The sequence below is a fragment of the Rattus norvegicus genome, chromosome 20, assembly GCF_021556685.1.
Source record: "Rattus norvegicus strain SHRSP/BbbUtx chromosome 20, alternate assembly SHRSP_T2T, whole genome shotgun sequence".
NCBI classification, from domain to species: domain Eukaryota; kingdom Metazoa; phylum Chordata; class Mammalia; order Rodentia; family Muridae; genus Rattus; species Rattus norvegicus.
The window spans coordinates 56,601,646-56,616,694 of record NC_141553.1 but is presented as its reverse complement, the minus strand read 5'-3'; the positions used below and the strand labels follow the sequence as shown (position 1 = coordinate 56,616,694).

The 15,049-nt window shown below is 39.9% G+C and overlaps 1 long non-coding RNA gene across 1 annotated transcript; it reads right to left on the bottom strand.

The window, feature by feature from the left end:
* Positions 1-7,962: 7,962 nt before the first annotated feature.
* Positions 7,963-12,759, bottom strand: LOC147998754 (uncharacterized). The gene is made up of 3 exons (XR_015646039.1): positions 12,720-12,759; positions 12,034-12,131; positions 7,963-8,052 (listed from the first exon to the last, which is right to left on the bottom strand). It is a non-coding gene; the product is annotated as an uncharacterized LOC147998754 (long non-coding RNA).
* Positions 12,760-15,049: the final 2,290 nt, after the last annotated feature.

Genomic DNA, 15,049 nt, shown 5'->3' with positions numbered 1-15,049 from the left:
GTCCCCAAGTATTCGAGGTCCTTCCCTACTTTCTCTTCTATTATATTCAGCTTTTCTGGTCCTTGATCCACTTGGACTTGAGATTTGTACAAGGGGTTAAAATGGATCAATTTGTATTCTTCTATATGTCAACCACCAGTTGAACCAGCACCATTTGTTGAAAATGCTGTCTTTTATCTACTGGATAGTTTTAGCTTTTTTGCCAAACATCAAGTGATCATAGATATATGGGTTCATTTCTGGGACTTCAATTCTATTCCATTGAACTATTTGCCTGTCTTGGTACCAATACCAGGCCTTTTTTTTGTCACAATTAGTCTATAGTATAGCTTGAGGTCACCAATGATGATTCCCCAAGAAGTGATTCTTTTTATTCTTTTTATTGTTGAGAATAGTTTTCACTATCCTAGGTTTTTTGTTATTCCAAATGAACTTGAGAATTGCTCTTTCCAATTCTATGAAGAATTAGGTTGGAATTTTGATGGGGATTGTATTGAATCTGTAGACCAATTTTAGTAAGATGGCCATTTTTACTATATTAATCCTGCCAATCCATGAGCATGGGAGATCTTTCCATCTTCTGAGGTCTTCTTCAATTTCTTTCTTTAGGGATTTGAAGTTCTTGTCATACAGATCTTTCACTTGCTTGGTTAGAGTTACACCAATATATTTTATATTACTTGTGACTGTGGGAAGGGTGTCATTTCCCTAATTTGTTTCTCAGCCTGTTTAATCCTTTGAGTAGAGGAAGGCTACTGATTTGTTTGAGTAATTTTATATCCAACCACTTTGTTTAAGCTGTTTATCAGCTGTAGGAGCTCTCTGGGAGAATTTTTGGTGTCGCTTATGTATAGTATCATATCATCTGAAAAACTATTTTCCAGATCATTCTGGCAGTTCCTGAGATAATTGATAATAGTTCTACCTGAGGATACAGCTATACCACTCCTGGGCATATACTCAAAAGATGTTCCATTATGTTCATAGCAGCCTTGTTTATAATAGCCAGCAGCTGGAAACAATCCATATGTCCCTCAACAGAATAGTAGATGCATAAAATGTGGTACATATACACAATGGAATACTATGCAGTGATTACAAACAATGACTTCCTGAAATTTTAGGCAAATGGTTGGGACTAGAAAATATCATCCTGAGAGAGGCAACCCAGACACAAATGAACACACATGGTATGTACTCACTAATAAGTGGATATTAGCCCAAAAGCTCACAATGCACATGATACAACCCACAGACCATATGGAGCATAGAAGCAAGCAAGACCACGTTGTGGATGCTTCAGTCCTGCATCGAGGGGGGAACAGAACAATTGTGGGAGGTGGAGAGAGAGGGAACTGGGGTAGGAGAAAGCATGATGAGGAAATAAGGGTGGCAGTATCAGGAACTGGAGAAGTGAAAGAGATACAGAGGATCAGGAAATTGAACAAAAATATGTAGCAGGGGGGATGAGGAACTAGGCTGAGGGACAGTCACTGGAGGGTCTCAAACACCAGGGAAACGTGAGGCTCCCAGGATCCGATGAGGATGACTTTAGCTGAAATGCTCAGAAAACGGGGAGATAGAACTCGTTGAGACCACCTGCAGTAGATAGATAGGCATGTCCCTGAGGAATGGGCCACCCACCTATCTCAAAGTTTTTAACCCAGAAATGTTCCTGTCCAAAGAACAAGGACAAAAAAACAGAGCAGAAGGGGTTGGGGATTTAGCTCAGTGGTAGAACGCTTGCCTAGGAAGCGCAAGGCCCTGGGTTCGGTCCCCAGCTCCGAAAAAAAGAACCAAAAAAAAAAAAAAAAAACAGAGCAGAGAATGAAGGAAGGGCCAAATAGGGATGGCCCAACTGGAGATCCAATATGTCTGCAGACACCAAACCCAACATCATAATGTCTACAGACACCAAACCAAACACTGTTTCCATGGTCAAGGGGCACTTACTGACAGGAACCTACTGTGGTGATTCCTTGGGAGATATGGCCAGCAACTGACCAATACAGATGTAGATGCTTGGAGCCAACCATCAGACTGAGCTCAGAGAACCTGGTGGGGAAGCTAGTGGAAGGACTAAAGGAGCAGAGAGGGATTACAACCCCATTGGAAGAACAACATAGGCTTGCCTGACCACCCAACTCACAGAGTCTAGACCACCAACCAAGGAGTTAACCTGGAGAGATTCTTGGCTCCAGATACATATGTAGCAGAGGATGGTCTTGTCTGACAGTCACAGGAGGGGAGGCCCTTTGTCATGTGGAGGTTTGATGCCCCAGCATAGGGGGATGCTGGAGCAGTGGGGTGGGAGAGTATAGGTGGTAGGGGAGCACTCTAATATAGGCAAAGTTGAGGGCAGTGGGCAGATATGGGATGGGGGATTGGTAGACAGGTAACTGGGAAGAGGTATATAATTTGAGATGTCAATGAATGGAATGATTAATAAGAGAGAAAGAGAAAAGGGGGGAGAAAGAGAAAGAGGAGAGTCTTAGCAATAAGAGAGGTCTGTGTAAAGCACGGGAATGAGCACAAAGATGATTCTTTACTTATGATGGGTCACGTCCTAATGAATTTACTCTAAGTTAAAATTTTCCTCTGTCTGTTTTAACAACATAGTGATACAAAGTATTTGTTGCTTATTCTCATAATCCTATGACTGACTAATAACTGAAGCTTCCTAACATTGCCTGATTGCCAGGAGTTAAGGAAGCAAAATACTATAAATTGACAGTTGGAGAAAAGATTATAATTCAAAATCCCAATTTTGACCGAATGCATAGCTCCTTTGCACTACTGTACAGGAGAAACATAAATTGAAGCATGATAAGAGTGACAAATAAATGAAATGTCTAAGATTGACTTTTAAAGATTTGAAGAACAAAATGAAGCAGAACAGAACCTCTCTCACTAAACAATCAAGTTTACAAGTTTAAAAATTATCAGTATTTACTGGAAGGAAATTCAATCCTGCAATGATTTTGCTAGGATTTAAAGAGTAGACCAAAGAATGAGATAGTGGTAGCCATAACCCTCAGTGGTTTAAGAAAGAACAGGAAAGGGTTTATTTCTAAGTGTTTCCATGTTGGTAGCAGCTGTTGTCTGTTAGTAGCCGCCTGTACCGTGCCCAACGTGGGGCCGATTTCCTGTGAGTGAGTCAACAGGGCACAGCTGTTGTCCACCCCGAAGGACGCAGTGTGCATGAGCCAAGCACGTCACAGCCTGCTCTCGGGGCATGCAAATTGGGCATTGGGGCTTGCACCAATCGGGTAGCGACACAAGTCTCCTAAGCATATATAAGCAGTGCCTTTTCCTCCCTCGGGGTCCCTGTTCAAGAGAGCTGTACAATAAAGGCTTGTTCGCAGAAGAATCCTGTTACCACGCGTCGTTCTTGCTGGCGAGATGTTGGGCGAGTGACACTTCCATGATTTTTTATAATTGTAGGGAAAGGATCTTGCTAGCACAGAGTAGAACAGCCATTTACCATACACTTCTTAAATGATTGAAAGTTTATCATAGGATTCAGATATTATTTCCTAAAAATTTATCAACCCCAACGAGAGAAATATTTTTAATGTTTACATTACTAATGAGGCATTTAATACAATTAATGGTATTTTTACTTATATTCCTAATGTTTTATATTTATTCACCTCTTCCATAAAAGTGCATTTTTCTGAAACTCACAACTGGTCATCAATTTATTCACTCAATTATCCACTCAAATACTGTTTATTGGGCACTCTAGACATTGTGTTGCTCACTGAGATGCAGTATTAATGAAAAAAACTTCTTTGTTCTTCAGTGGAACTTACATTTTAACTGGAGGAAACAAGTTTTTAAGAAGCCATTAACACATACATACATAATTTCAACAAAACCTATTATACACCACATAACAATAAGGAAAATAAAGGAATGGTGGTGGTAAGTTGACTTATCCATTGTGAAATAAAACCTTTGTAAACATAAAATGCTTTTATAGGCAAATATTAGAGGAACAAACCACCTTGAGAAGAGTTTTCAGTGATGAGAGAATATTTCTGGTTTTGTCCAGTTCTCCTACTGAGAACCATTATAGCTGACACAAAAAACAAAAATAATCTACTCTCAATAAAGCATCAAGACAGTGAGAATATATAAGGAAGCAGCTAGAAATAAGTTCTATATTTGACACCAGTTTTCCTTTTGAAGTACTTGTTGATTTAAAAGTGATTGCTGAGAAAGCAAGCTGAAAGCTTGGTTACAGAGTCAGATGCTAAATAGAAATTTTTAGAATCTCTAGAGGTGAGCCTCTGAAAGAAAGAGGAAATCATCATATTTACCTGAAGTTTTAGTTGGGTGGACAGAACAGGAATCTCTAAGACTGACAATAAACTAGCAAAACAAACAAATAAATAAGCAAAAACAAATAAAAAACAAGCAAAATTTAAAAACCCTTCATATGACAGATGCTCAATCTTGAGTGTGTTTGGTGCCTGAATAAATTATAGTGATCTTTCTCCGGGCTAGTTGCTTGCCAAAAGCAGTTGTAAATCCTCTCTGGTGAAAAGAACACTACTGAGACATTAGCAAGTACTTGGCATTAGTCTAAAGTATCTGCATGTGTATGAAGATAATTGAATGAAGGTTAATAAAGCCAAACTCCCTGGAGAGCAGAACCTCTCTTGATGAACAACCATGTTGTCAAAATGATCAAAATTGAGTTTGAAAAGAAGAATTATGGAAGAGAAGTGGAACTTAGAAAAATAATAAATATTTTATAATACTAAAAATAACCAATATCAAGAACTGATTGATTAATTTATCAGAGGATTAGTCACAGTTGGAGAAAGAATTGGTAAACTGGAGTCTATTCAGACTGAAGCAAAGAAAAATAGCAGAACAGAGAAAGAGAAAGGACACATTTGAAAGGTTTTGCAGCAAAAGAGTAATCCTACAATTGGAGGGCCACAGAATGCTGCAAAAATCACACCGTGCAATAGATGAGATTTATTGGGGGTTGTGAAAGCCTGCCTCTAAGAAGAGGTGTGTGTGTGTGTGTGTGTGTGTGTGTTTGTGTGTGTGTGTGTGAGAGAGAGAGAGAGAGGGAGAGGGAGAGGGAGAGGGGGAGGGAGAGGGGGAGATACATTATGTTGTGATAGAGTGGGTTTTGAAAATTCCTGACTGTGGTGACATGGAAACAGCATTGGCTTTTAGTAAAAACAACCCTTGAAGACAAGGTGGGCAATGGGGGGAGCATTCTGGAATGTGGGTCGTTCTAACGTTTCTTTCTTTTATTTATTATAAAAGGTAAAAAAAAATTAGAAGTGGTAACTGTTGAGATAGGAGTGAGGGCACCATGCTTCTTACACTGCTTTTTGTGGCCTGGGGTGTAAACATCTTTGGGGACCCAAGAAAGCTGAAATGCATGAGAGCATCTCCAAGAGCAGGCGGTTTCACTGGCTTTTTCAGGCTTTGCAGGACCAGCTAGGATCAGGGAAATGCAGAAAACAGTTGAGCAGTTTGAAGTCTTTAATTGAGTAGAAAATTTCAGGAATATAATAATACTACATATATTAAAGATATATATTATACATTACTATTTATTATATATAATATGTATTTGTATATCAATATCTATATCTATAACTATATCTATAGATGAATATATGTTAAGTTAAGGAGTTTAGGGGAAAACCTTTTCTCAGGTGTACAATTTAAACTATTAGACCTACAGTCCTGGTAGTTGGGGAAGGGGGGTCTGAAGATCAGGAAAGGTGGGGCTGGAATCCCACTCTTAGGAATAGGCAGAACAGGCAAGTGGAGAAACACACTGTTGATTGACAGTACTTGGATGAACTCTATTTGACCTCGGAGAGATGATGGATTCAAGTTAATTCACTGAAGCTTACATGACTTTTCTTTTTAAGTTTACAAAATAAGATAAATTTCAGACATGTTAGAATTACCCCTATTTGTGATCTGTACTGAAATCTGCACTGTAGAAAGAGCAATATATGCATATCTTTGGTTCATAGTAGGTTAAGTGTCAGTTGTTTGCTGGAGAATGATACACCAGACTCAAATAGTAGGCAAAAGCAAAAAGCAGTTTATTCTGTAGAATAAAACGGACCCTTACATTTGAGGGCTCTTCCAGGGTTCTCTGGAGACTTCCTGAGTCAAATAGTGGAGTGCTTTCTTTCAGATTGGTAAATCCATGTGCCCAGTTATGTGCCCAGTTGTCTTTTGCTTGTCCCTATCTGCTGTTTCCTCAAGGTTTCACCCCACAGTTACCTAGTAACAGCCAGGTATGCCGGACTCACTATAAAAGGGACTGCTTGTCCTCCTCTGCACTCTCCTCTCCTCTCCTCTCCTCTCCTCTCCTCTCCTCTCCTCTCCTCTCCTCTCCTCTCCTCTCCTCTCCTCTCCTCTCCTCTCCTCTCCTCTTCTCTTCTCCTCTTCTCTTCTTCTACTCTTGCTCCCTTACCTTCTTCTTCTGTCCCTATTCCCTTTTTCTCCACATGCTCATGGCTGGCCTCTACTCATTCTCTCTCTCTCTCTCTCTCTCTCTCTCTCTCTCTCTCTCTCTCTCTCTCTCTCTCTCTCTCTCTCTCTGGATAACTTACTAGTTCTCATCGATTTCCAAACTGGCTGTGGGTCTGTGGGCATCCCATGTGCAGGAAAGAAGACCATCTGAGACAGTCTTTTCATTTTCAGTTTTCTTTTTCCCAGGAAAGTTGTTCTGTGTTTATCTGTATGTGTTAGTCTGTGTGTACTCTGTGCTTTTTTTTGTCCTCTCCTATAAATTTTTCTTTGATTTCTAGGAGAGTGTTGCAGTAAAACTACAAAAGCAAAACCTTTTATCCCACACTAATGCTGGTACCCTAGAGCCACATGGCATCTGAGAGGTATTTTCATCTCAGTCAGCAAAGTGCCTCACCCACTAAGCTCCAGCCCACCTACACTGCAATGGCTACTCTTGGAGCCTGGCAGCAATTTCTCTACCCATCTAGTTACCAAGGTGGATTGCTGCCATGCAGGTTTCATACAGAGACCACCCATCTCATGGCTCTCTTACTGTGGACTCAGTTAAGCAGCCACATGAATGAACACACCACACAGTAATCTCTGATCCAATTGATAAGATACTATTTGCCCATTTAGACAGCAAAAAAATCATATACACACCCATCCCTTAAAAATAGTCATAACAACCTGTATGTATGTGTAGAGAAGAATCTTAACATATGCCACCATGTTCTGCCAGTTCCTTCCTCCTCTGCCCTTCTTTCCTTTCTGCCTCCCTTCTAAAACCTCTGCTCCTGCCTCCTTTCCTTCTCGTCCAATGACAGGCTTCATTTTATCTTGTCTGCCTTCATCTGCATGATGACAGCAACCTACACTTCTCTCTTTCTGTCTAATTAAAAACTTTTTTTCTCTCAAATGTAAGCTGAATACAACTATTAGCATTTTGTAATTTAAAATTATAAAATATACCTAACACCCAGTTCAACATTTTATCCGTTAAACAGAACATTTAGTTATCTATTCCAGCTTAAGAAAGTCTTAAAATCTATGTTATATCCTGGTTAGCTTGTATACTTTCTGATAACTATCTAATTAAATATGTATTCTCAAAGTTAAACAGCCTGGGGAGGCTATGAGTCTATAATCAGTCTTCAACCCTGTCAGAAATCTGAGAATGACCAATATATCTATAAATATAGGAAGCCTAACACGACTTCTAGAACTGAGACAGGTTGTAGAGACAATTTTCTACTTGCACAGTCCCCTGTTCGCAACACATCAGAGCAAGTCAGCTTTCTTGCCTAAGATCATCTGACAGACTTTTGAAACACAGAATTTTGAAGGGCTGATCATTCTGGCTCAGCAGAAATTATGAGTTGACTATTATGCAATGTGTCCTTTTCTGGACAGTATTTAATCTATAGATGAACTGAGACAATTCTTGCCTAGTGGTTGTCTCATCACATTATATCACCTCACCTGGAGGTGGAGATGTTCAATTTCTTCTTTGAATCCACCAAAGGAGAGCTGTTAGGAGCATGTCTCAAAAAAAAAGATAAATAACATTAAATGTCATATTTTGAATATTTCTGACATTTTTGAAAACCATCTAACTACGTAAGTAATCTGGATTGTTGTCTGTTAATTATCTTAATAAATTATCTTGAAAGCACTCTAACAATAAACTTAGAGCCATGAATTTGTTATCTTGCCCTTAACTCACATGTTTAATCATCTCAGATTAGTTTTTTAATAGCAGTAAAGGACTGGTATAAGACTTGTATATTTAAATGTGTTGTATAGGCACAATGTCTATAAATGAGAGTAACAATACTAATTTTAAATCCATAAGAAATTTATATCAAAAAAAATCTAAACTTGTATCAAATAAATTCTGTACCTATATAAAAGATTATAACTTTAGCTTAGTAACAAATATAAGGATTTCTACCAAATGAGATTATGGCTGTACAATCAATTCTAGATAATTCTTCCCTGTTAAATTATGACCATTTCTAAATTCTCTAGAAAGACAACTTTAGTATAATTATTTTTAGCCTCCCAAAGTTTAGGGAATTGGAGCAATGACTCTTTAGTAACTTCTTTAAGCTATATGTGGGTGTTGAGATATCCTTAGGGGTAGTGGGTAGGGAAAATGAGGGAGTTGTAGTCTGATGTAGTCTTGACTGGACCCGTGAAAGTCCTTGAGATTAGGAATCCAACCAAGCCAGTTCAGCATTTTGATGGTGAGCTTCACTAAGCTATACATTCTACAACATATGATTCTCAAAACAAGAATTTAGTATCAAGATATCTTTTTCTTTGATTCTCTTGAATTTAGTTTTCAGGAGGTCTACCTTTATCAAATCTAATCAGTATAACTCTGAAAGGTGTCGAAAGCCTAATCACCCTTTTAAAAAACAGAAAGACAAAACCTTTCTCCCAAAACACCATGTTCTTTAGTCTGTAACCAGAAAAGCTTGTATTTTGTACTCTCTTCCAGAGAAATAATATAACCATAAGACCCAAAATCACACTCATATGAAAATTAAAACAATTTAAAAAGGAAGTAAGTCTGTTTATGCTTTTCTAATCTGTCATGCCAGGAAATTAATCCAAAATTCCCATGGAGCCCATGTTAAGAGACTATGAACCTTCTGTTGTGGTAAATATCTAAAATAACCACAAACCTTTGCTAGCCAGCACCATTGAGCCATATGGCATTATCAGGTTAATTTATAAAACAATTTAATCACCTTTTTATTAATACCAATACCAATAAGAAGCAACTTGTCAAACTAAGATTTTAGCACAAAATATATCTTTCTGTTAAGCTCTCTGCCTGGGGTGTCAGACTTTTATTTATTCATAACTTCTATAGTATATGTCTGTATTCACTATGCCTGATGTACAGATTTTTATTTATTCCTACCTAGTTCTGAATCATGAGTGAAATTCTCCATGTGACTTAGACAAACTCTGTATATAAATATTCTAAAAGGAAATAAACTAGCCTTTTAAATAAATATATTCTAATTAACATCTGCTAAGGAAGCAGGCAGCTTCCATTTTTTTAGCTCTCTGCGGCCAGGGCCAATCTAAACTTTTCACAGCAGGGGACCTAGAGTTTGTGAGCAGATTCCTCCTTTGTTTCATTGCTTAAGGTTCCCACGATTGGGCCATCACATGACTCAACATAGTGCTAGAACCCCTTACTTAGAAAATAAAACTTTCTCAGGGTGAAAACTTCAATTTAGCGGATTCTTGCCTAACATTTGTGGTAAAAAAGAAAAAGCGAAACCTTTTATCCTGCACTAATGCTGGCACCATAGGGGCACATTGCATCTACAAGATATTTTCATCTCAGTCAGTATAGGTTGATGTCATTATGCAGGTAAAGGCAGACAGGATAAAATGAGGCCTGTCATTGGAGGAGAAGGAAGGGAGGCAGGAACAGAGGTTTTAGAAGGGAGGGAGAAAGGAGAAAAGGGCAGAGGAGGAAAGAGCTAGGAGAACATGGCAGCAGATGTTAAGATTCTTCTCTGTGCATAGACAGAGGTTGATGTGACTATTTTTAAGTGATGGGTGAGTACAGGATTTTGTGTTGTCTAAATAGGCAAATTTATATCTTATCAATTGGATCAGAGGTTACTGTGTGGTGTGTTCTTTTATGTGGCAACTCAACTGAGTACATAGTAAGAGAACCATGAAATAGGCGGTCTGACAGGTCAGCAATCCACCTTGGTAACTAGATGAGTAGAGAGATTGCTGCCAGGATCTGAGAGTAGACATTGGTAGACTGAGATGGGATGGAGCTTAGTGGGTGAGACACTTTGCTGACTAAGATGAAAATATCTCTCAGATGCCATGTGGCCCTATGGTGCCAACATTTGCGTGGGATAAAAGGGTCTAGGGTTGGGGATTTAGCTCAGAGGTAGAGCGCTTGCCTAGCAAGCGCAAGGCCCTGGGTTTGGTCCTCAGCTCCGGGGGTGAAAAAAGGTTCCACTTTTTTATTTTTTCCAGAACAGGATAGGACTGGCACAGAGCACCCCCAATGTACTTGGTCCTAAACCATTTTAAGGACTTTCACCGAGTTCAACTTGGGTCTGGTTATCCTCAAAAATTAAGCATCTTTTGCAGGAAAGAGTAGCCCACTTAAAAAGTAGAATGGCCTGAGAAGCGAACTTTTCATCTCCCCAACATTTACAGGAAGAAAGCTGAAACTTAGGCCAGGAGCCACTTGGACCAACTGCTATATACTACCACATAGCAATATCTGGTTGCGAAGATCCCTGTTTGGATGAGACTGGTTTTTTGATACCAGTAACTCTTCCCTTGCACTACAGTACAGCTTTACTCCTTGAGACTTCAGGACCCCCAGATGCTCAGGAGAGATAGTTTGAGTGAAGAGACAAAGAACAACTAGCAATTCTTCCAGTGCTGCTGTCTCCCATCCTTACAGAAAGAAGAAAATTAATGTCCTTAAAGTGATAAGATACCCACCCTTAAGCTATGGGGAAGAGACAACCAAGCCTTCTCTGCAGTTGAAAAAAGACATAAGAGGTATGGACAGCTTGCAACAACAGGAAAGAATGCATCGGTCACTGATAATGGGATGAGTTATTCCTTCCCAGGTCAAAGAGGTCTTTCCCAGATGTATGGTCCCTCCTTGTTATCTAAAAAGACGTTATCAGTTTAAAGGATAACATTCCTTTATCCATTTACCCAATCATGTAATGCCAAGACTTGAAAGCATGTGCATTTTCTCTATATAAACCCTAAGTCCCTAGATTCAAGCATCACATTCCTATCCTGTTACACAGGGTGATTTTCAGTCCTGGGTTCGAACTTGAAAAGACTTTCATGTGCTTTCATTAGAGTTGTGGTCCCTGGTGGTCTTCTGGGTTCTTGTAAACTGTGCATAACATTGTTGGGGGCTTATCCAGGACTCCCCAGCAGATCCCCAAGATCCCCAACCTGGAGACTCTGAGTGCTGGGGATCTTTAGGATCCCAAACTTGGAGTGCTGGCCAGTGAGTGTTCAGTATTTCTGTAATATTTGTGTTTGTTCCTGCTTTTGTCTTTCTTGGAAAAGCCTTGAGGTATCTGTAGAAGTGGCAAGGAGTAACTAAGAGCAGATGAGCTGGAGTGTCAAGGCTGTGGGTGACAGGCAGATGTTTCTGATCCTGAAGGTGATTTGGTCATTTGTCAGGGGGAGGAATTTTTGGTAGAGGAAGAAGAGCCCCAATATAGGTTACTTTCCCCCCTATGCCACCTTTGGTTTCTGAGGCAGGAGTCTGTGAGTCCAAATGGTTGAATTCACTTCTGGTTTTGGTCACTATACGACTACTTCATATGTGTTTGTTTATCTGCTGTGTTCCTTGTGGTATTTGGTTTCTTTCTGTACCAGATCTTGATGGGTGCTATTGGACAGACTGATTCTCTATTGTTTTAGCTTATTTTAAGGAAATCAGAGTTTTATAAACTCTCAGTAGACATGAAGAAAGGAAAAATGAGCACTTACTGTAACTTGGCTTACTTTTGATGTTGATATTTCGTCATGGTGTTAGTGGTAGAAGACAAAGAGTTTCAAAAGGGCCAGGATCACCCTGATCAAGTCTCCTGGATAGTAGTTTAGAAGGATTTGGTTACCAGCCTGTCACCTTAGGTTAAGTCTTTTCTCTTTCTCCTTGCTAATGCTTCCTCATCAAGAGGAACAGTGTTGGCCCTGGTGATGGGAGAATGGAAACAAGAAGTTTCCAAATCTACTGCACCTCTTCATCCTATCTTACAGGACAAAACCCCTAAGAAAATTTCCCCCATCTTACACCCAGGCCTTGGCATGCCAGCACTTCCCCCAGTGAAGGCCTCTGTGTCACTGACAGTGCATTCCCCAGCTCCAGTGGTGTCAACTTCAGAAATAGAAAGGGGCCTTCAAGGGAAATCAGAGCAATTGAATGGCACCTCCTGAGACTGGAGAGCCAGAGGCAGATTCCACTGTTTTACTCCTAAGTGCAGTGGGCCAGTCAATCAACAAGAGAATCAACTTCACTATTATTGGTCCTTTACTACAGATCATCTTTATAATTGGAAGAGAAATAATGCCCAATTCTCTGAAAACCCTAGGGAGCTCATTGGTTTCTTAGACACTATCCTTTTCACCCATCAGCCCTCTTGGGATAATTGTCAGCAGCTTTTGCAGATTCTTACCACTGAGGGACAGAACACATCATTTTGGTGGCCTGAAAGAACATTCTGTGAGCTAATAACATTCCAACCCAGAATCCTGCTGACATTGATGATGAAGTTCCCCTCAGGAGACCTCCCTGGGACTACAATATGGGTGAAGGTAGGGAGCATCTTTGAGTCTACCACCAGACTCTAATGGCAGGTCTCAGGGCAGCCACTTGGTGATCACAAATTTGTCCAAGACTTATGATGTCAGGCAAGAGAGTAATGAAGACTCAATAGTATTTCTTGAGCAAATTATGGATGCTTTTCACCTTTATATGCACTTAGGTACTTAGAGTCTAAGGAGATGGAAAATTCTGTCACACTAGCACTGGTGTTTATCCATCAGTCCACACCAGAAAAGTCATAGAGAGATTTAGTGGAGGTTTCAGAGAAGATGTAATCAAAATAGAGAAACCAAAGATTAAAAAAAAAGATTAAGACCAAAAGATATTGAACAGAAATTTGGCCAAAGTCCTTATGGCCAATAATATTCTGGACTTGAGAGAGAGGAAGCACCAGCTCTGGTGTATTGCTAAGGGAAGGAGCCTAAAGGAGGCCATCGACCAACATTAGGTAAGAGCCAATGCACCTATTGTAAAGAGGAAATACATTGGGCTAAAGAGTGCCCAACGAGAAAGCCAAAGGTTAAGACCATGGTCACAAAAGAAGAAAATGATTGAGAGAGTCAGGGTTTGTACCCCTAACCAAACTCAGGGTAATCCTTAGAACAGAGGGGAATCTCTAAACTTCCTGGTAGATACTAGACCTCACCATTCAGTGCTCTTAAATGCTGAAGGGCCATTGTCTTTCAAGAAGTTTTGGGTCTAGGAAGCCACAGGCACCAAAAATATTTATGAACTATCCAAAGAACAGTGGACTTAGAAATGGAACTGGTAACCCATTCATTCATGGTCATTCCACAGTGCCTCTACCAGTTACTGGAGAGGGATCCCCTAGCAAAACTGAGGGCCCAAATTAATTTTAAACCTGGGGAAGTCCAGTTATTGGATCAGGACAGTAATCTGATCTAGGTCCTGACATTTACCTTGGCTTCTGAGACTGAATATAGACTATATGAGTCACCAACCGCCCTTGAACAAGATTTAGATGTTTGGTTGAAAAAGTTTTCCCCAGTCATGGGCAGAGACTAGAGACATGGGCTTGGCAAAACATTGACCCCCTATGTTTGTAGAAATTAGATCAGGGATGAACCCAGCATGAGTCTACCAATAGCCCATGTCTCAACAGACATGGAAGGGGATCACCCTCCCCATCCATATTTGAGAACTGCTGACCCTAAGAGTCCTCAGGCCATGTCAATCAGCCTAGAATACTCCATTATTGTCAATAAAGAAGTTAAATTACAATAACTATCAACCCTGCCCAAGATATATGGGAAGTTAATTACAGGGTGATGGACATAAACCCCACAGTGCCTAATCCTTATACTTTACTAAGCTTGTTGCTGCCAGATAGGAAGTGGTATTCTGTTCTTGACCTAAAAGATGCCCTTTTAAGCATACTCTTGGCTCCTAAAAGTCAAAAGTATTTTGCCTTTGAATGACGTGATCCCAAAAGAGACATTAATGGACCACTCACCTGGACCCACTTGCCCCAAGGCTTTATAAAACTTCACCCAGTATTTTTGAGGAAGCTTCACATAAACATTTGGGTTAGTACTAGGCTAATAACCCAGACATAACTCTTCTACAGTACTTAGGTGACCTTTTGGTTATAGAAAAAACTAAAGAGAGTTGCCAGACAGGGACTCAAAATCTCCTACAAGCTCTGGGGGACATGAGATATAAGGTATCTTCTAAAACAACATAGCTATGTAAGAACTTATCATAGTTGCCCAGCAAAGAAACAATTCCAAAGTTTTACTCAGATTCACTGACAAAGGAAAACATGCTAAAAGATGGAAAGCTGGGAAGTTGTGGGACTCTTGGCTTCACATTATTAGAGACAGCAATCCTGGCTTGCTCTTTACACTTAGAATCTTGGTAAGGCCAATTGTAAACCCACTGCCAGCAGCTATAGGCCTAAATCAGGTTTTGACAAACTCTAAACTTGTGTTAACACCATCCTCTAGAATTACCCCAGTCATCATCACAGAGAACCTCAGTTCCAGAATTTTCCAAAAACACTCAGTACCAGTGGGTCCCCTCTGGTCAATGATGTTAAAGACCTTGCAAATTCTAAATGTCTCCAATCCAGAACTTACCACCTTTTGTTGGTTATAATGCTAGACCCCCCTTTTATAAAGACATTGGGTTAATAGCTAGATATAATGTATCTAAAAAAGA